The sequence below is a fragment of the Erpetoichthys calabaricus genome, chromosome 17, assembly GCF_900747795.2.
Source record: "Erpetoichthys calabaricus chromosome 17, fErpCal1.3, whole genome shotgun sequence".
NCBI lineage: Eukaryota > Metazoa > Chordata > Cladistia > Polypteriformes > Polypteridae > Erpetoichthys > Erpetoichthys calabaricus.
Genome location: NC_041410.2, coordinates 29503712 through 29509704, shown reverse-complemented (window position 1 = coordinate 29509704; position 5993 = coordinate 29503712).

Genomic DNA, 5993 nt, shown 5'->3' with positions numbered 1-5993 from the left:
CTATACTGTTAATGTTCCTTTATTTTTTAACCCCCATCTTATTTTAACTGTTTTTATGATGGTAGAGTAGAGAAATCCAACTGGGAATACAGTGACAATTTTTATTTCTTTTAAACTGTGTATTGATGTGGATTTTATTTGAAATAATGTAGTACCAATTTAGTTAAATTTTAAATTTTATTGTATATAATCTGATAGCATTTCAATTTTTATGGAACAATCATCTTTGAATTCTCTGTACATTTTGTATGTAGTTCTTCTCCATGTTAGCATTAGGAGTGCAGCCCTGTTAAATATCAGAACTCCACTCACGACAGCCACCATATGAGACAGATGGGCTACAGCAGCAGAAGACCACATCGGGCTCCACTCCTGTGAGCCAAGAACAGAAAGCTGAGGCTTTAGTGGACACAAGCTCACCAAAACTGGACAGCTGAAGACTGGAAAAACATAGTCTGGTCTGATGAATCTCTGATTTCTGCTGAGGCACACAGATGGTAAGGTCAGAATTTGGCACCAACAGAATGAATCTAAGAACCCAGCCTGCCTTGTGTCAAGGCTGCTGCTGCTGCTGGTTGTGTAAAGATGTTGGGAATGTTTTCTTGGCACACTTTGGGCCTGTTAATATCAGTCAATCGTAGCTCGAATGTCACAGCTTATTTGAGTGGTGTTGTTAATTTGCCCATCTTTAATTTGCTTGTTGCAATTTACTCATCTTCTAAATTGTGTAAGGCAGTATGGCCAATACTGCGGTGGGATGGCACCCTGCCCGGGATTGGTTCCTGCCTTGTGCCCTGTGTTGGCTGGGATTGGCTCCAGCAGACCCCCGTGACCCTGTGTTCGGATTCAGCGGGTTGGAAAATGGATGGATGGAGTATGGCCAATATGGAGCAGAATCTCAAAGGAATGTTTCCAGCATCTTGTGGAATCCATGCTACAAAGAACTGACTCTGTTTTGAGGGCAAAAGAGAGCCCTGTCCAGTATAAGTATAGTGGTCCTAAGAATTGCTCAGTGAGTGTACGTATATATCTACTGTATGTATAGTTTCTACCGACTTATTATTTGTTATATTGCTTGCTTTCCCTTTTAATATATAATCTCTTGCTTTTTTGCTTTCACTATTATGCTGTATCTGTCTTTGAGAAAAGTATTTCTTTGGCTCTGCCACTCACAAGGTTTTTTCATTCCAGAGATCACTAGCAGAAGGGGGGGGTCAAGGCTCCTAGTTAAACACTGATTGGTTATTTTTGTTAAAAAGAGAGTATTATCTTTAAAGTTTTAAAAAGCTTTATCACAACCCGATACCTGAGAAATCCCACAACCACAGCTTCCTGGATACGGTGGAGTGTTACAACCACTGGCTTGCTCTGCTGTTGAACTTTTGGAATTGTAGCCCCCATAAACTTTCACCCTCCAAACATCTGCATGTTCTGATGGCACCTGGAGAAGATAACAACTGGAGCTGTGAGAGCAGCTCGGCAGACAGAGAAGGTGAGTGAGTGTCCTAACTACTGTGGCTGCATTCATCCTGGCGAATTCTAAATCATTATTTAACACATGTTAAGTATAAAGTTATGATTTGTGTAGATTTTTTTATTGCTATTTTGTCATTGTGACTTTGAGACAGTACTGTACCCAACATTAGCTTTCCAGTCTGTTCAGCTAATCACTCCCTGATGGACACCGTGATCTACCAGGCCGTTGATTTTGGCACATCTGATCATTTTGTTACTTCGTAGCAAGCAGGAAAAAATATTCAGCAAATTTAATATCGGTGTCACTTTGTGCTTTAAATAATTTTGCAAATAAAGATGCTTTGATTTGTTTTTGTATTTACACAAACAGAGCTCATGTAGAGCATTTATGACTGCAGAGGTGAGTTGTGGTGCTTTGCCTCTGCACACCATTACTTGTGCTTAAATACTTTTCTGGGGAAATTGTGCTTTTCAGAGAGATTTTGGGAATGGTAATTTTCTTGAATATTTTTTTCATTTCGCTTTGCTCGCCAACAAACCCAACCCTGGGCCCCTTAGTTTCAAAGATATGAGTTTGACTTGCCTCGACACTTGACATGCATAGGCACACCGTTACACATCCTCTAATATCAGTGTAAAAACACTAACTTGTGACACATTTTCTCCTCAAAGAATGAAAGATTTTGTACACATTTTGTTATTGATGAAGGAAGGATTGTTTTTCTTCATATAGCTGACCAAGTAAGCCATTGAGCTAGTCGGACAAATAAAACTGCTAAAGAAACACCACGCCAGAGAGCTTCAGTTAACGTGTTCAGGTTGAAAAATGAGCCACACGTACATCACGTTACGTTTTAAAATAAAGGCCGTTTTTTTTTTCTCTTGTATACTCGAAGAAACTTTTTTTTGTCTTCATTCTTTTGGTTATGCTGGACTGCATGGAGGAGAGTCCATATTTGTGCTTGGACCTCACTTTGTTGTGTGGACTGAGCCAAGCTGTCCACCTGTATGCACAAACTGGTGCGGGGCTTCCTACCTTGTGGATTTTACTGCAAGGTTAGGCTCCCCATCACCTCATCCTTTTAAGAAGCAGGTCCCAAAATAAGAAGGGTGGAGTTTCTTCAACAGTTTGCACGTTATGAAATAAAAGATCTAAGTAGAAGGCCAAGTCACTGAAATCACCTGCACTTGCTGCTGTTTTTCAAATATTTCCAGTGTTTCTTCATGAAAATTGAATATTTGCCTTGCTGTTTTTGGCCTTGCAGTAATATATTGTAACCAACTTTGGTTTGTCATTGTTAGCAGCTCAAGCAGAATCTGAGACTTAAAGTTTGACCCCAACCTCACCAACCCTTTTTAATGAATTTCATGTGCTGCCACCACAGTTCGGAGAACCACAAGGCGTCTGGTGACCCTGCCCTGTGTTTTTATTTGAGGCGGATGAATTCCTTGCTCGCCAACAAACCCAACCCTGGGCCCCATACCCAGAGTCCCAGTCTATGCTATGTGCCAGCCACTTTGCCTCTCTGCCACCTGCGTTGTGAAGAGGGGGGCTGAACACACCCCAAGGGGAGACAGTCGCTCCTCCGACACCCCCTCTTAAACCGTGATACAATGGGACACTAATTTTTTTTAACCTCCTCTTTGCTCATTTAGTTGCTGGCTTGCTGCCATGCCACGTGATCTGCATCTCGCGGGGAGCACTTCAGTCATATCACCTATGTCCGTATATTCGATCTCTTTTTGTTTTTACCTTTTCATTAATATCGCATTGAATTTTGATTCCGTGTTTGGAATTAAATAGTGACAACACAAAGTATAACTGCCCGTGAGTGAATATCATTTCTTTCTCTCTACAAGAAATGTGTCTGACAATAGCAGTCACACAAATGAGAAATGATTTCTCTTTCACCATACAATAAATTTTTTAATGCTCACGGATACACCTCTTCATTAGGAAGAAACATTACTTTTTTCCCCTAATGGCAACACGATTATACGATTCAAAAGTCTCCGAATTAGTTTAAATCCAATCTCTTTTCGCTATTCTGTTATTTCACCGAATAATAATTTCCATTTGTTTGCGCTAATGCGATCTTTACTATCCTTTTTTTGAGACTTTCGAATTTTCATACTTCCATTATCTCTAACCTGCTCTGCATGTTTATCGTGCCAACGTTTTTGAATTCTTTACGACGTTCTTCTTTGTCATCTACTCTTTGTCTTTGTAGTTAAATCTCTTGGCACAAAGTCTCGTCTCGCGGGACATGAAAGTGTCTCTCTGAGAAAGGCACATCTCATCTCCTTCCAACCTTCCAAGATTTTTTTTATAATAGATTACTTTTACATTTCAAATGTTCACATTTCAGTTTTTTCTTCCTCATGGCTCTTGCACTGCGACAATTCCCCGTCACCATCTGGCATATATGTAAATTTTATTGGTCTTTTCCAGTGGCCATTTTCCATTCCAGTTCTAACCAGTAGTGAAGCCTGATTGGTTTCAGATGAATTATTGTAAGGATTTAATTGTCCATAACTGGCTGCCAGTCACAAGTGACCAAACTTGAAGAAGGTGGTGCCTGAAAGTATGCTACTAGGAAGGTTCATTTAATTAAATAGCTTAAACATTTGAGTCACGGAGGATTTGCCATGTAGGTCAAATGAATATCCCTGGTCTCAAATTCAGTTAAGTCCATCCATTATCCAACCCGCTATATCCTAACTACAGGGTCACGGGGGTCTGCTGGAGCCAATCAGTTTAGACTAAAAATGAACAAAAAACAACAGTTATATTGTGTGTTGTCATCCATCTATGCCAAGAGAAGTTAAAACGTCAAAAGAGTATATGAACTCCATGTCCAGTTTACAAAACCTAGTGACTACTTCTATCTTCTAGCTTGCCACCTTTATTTCTAGGTAGATCGCAACAGCTGCTTGTCTTCTGGATTGCACTTCAGCACCAGCATTGACCCGTAACGCCACTAAGCCAGCAGCCACACTTCGTAAAACGGCTAGCGGTAAAAGGTGCAGTACAGTCAAGCCGATGCCAGCTACTGTCTGATTCTGAATAAGTAATAATGATCTTTGGAGTTTGTAGCTATCAAATTAGCTATACTGAGGAAATGAAATCGCCGATTGTCTCGGGGTTCATGTGTCAGAGTGCTATTGCAGACATAATTTAGTTTTATTTAAGCTACACTGTGGACGGGGCAGTCTGTTAGAAACGACACGTCAGAGTCCATTTCTGGTTAAAATGCAGGCTCCTGTGCCCCTGCCCTGGACAAGCGAGTTTAGAAAATGGATGGAATTTGAGTACCTGCCTGGGCTTCTCTACCAACCTCTGCTGTTACACATTTCAATGACATATTATTTTCCTGCATTTCTATATAATTGTTCTGATTTCTTAGTTTCAAAGATATGAGATTGACTTGCCTCAACACTTGACACGCATAGGCACACCGTTACACATCCTCTAATATCAGTGTAAAAACACTAACTTGTGACACATTTTCTCCTCAAAGAATGAAAGATTTTGTACACATTTTGTTATTGATTAAGGAAGGATTGTTTTTCTTCATATAGCCAACCAAGTAAGCCATTGAGCTAGTCGGACAAATAAAACTGCTAAAGAAACACCACGCCAGAGAGCTTCAGTTAACGTGTTCAGATTGAAAAATGAGCCACACGTACATCACGTTACGTTTTAAAATAAAGGCCGTTTTTTTTTTTCTCTTGTATACTCGAAGAAACTTTTTTTGTCTTCATTCTTTTGGTTATGCTGGACTGCATGGAGAACAGTCCATATTTGTGCTTGGACCTCACTTGGTTGTGTGGACTGAGCCAAGCTGTCCACCTGTATGCACAAACTGGTGCCCCCCTACTGTGTGGATTTTACTGCAAGGTTAGGCTCCCCATCACCTCATCCTTTTAAGAAGCAGGTCCCAAAATAAGAAGGGTGGAGTTTCTTCAACAGATTGCACGTTATGAAATAAAAGATCTAAGTAGAAGGCCAAGTCCCTGAAATCACCTGCACTTGCTGCTGTTTTTCAAATATTTCCAGTGTTTCTTCATGAAAATTGAATATTTGCCTTGCTGTTTTTGGCCTTACAGTAATATATTGTAACCAACTTTGGTTTGTCATTGTTAGCGGCTCAAGCAGAATCTGAGACTTAAAAGTTTGACCCCAACCTCACCAACCCTTTTTAATGAATTTCATGTGCTGCCACCACAGTTCGGAGAACCACAAGGCGTCTGGTGACCCTGCCCTGTGTTTTTATTTGAGGCGGATGAATTCCTTGCATCAAAAACATTCTACGCCCATCCCTAGAGATTTTGCTGAACTCCAGCTGAACTTTTTTGTATTGTTTGTTTATTTCATACTTGTCCAAAGTGACTTTCACCTCAAGTGAATAAACAAGAGTTTTTCTAATTTCTACAGTGTGAACAGTAATAATATCCCAGATAAAATACACATTTATTGTTAAATGTTAATCATGGTGATATGTGAGCATAAATAG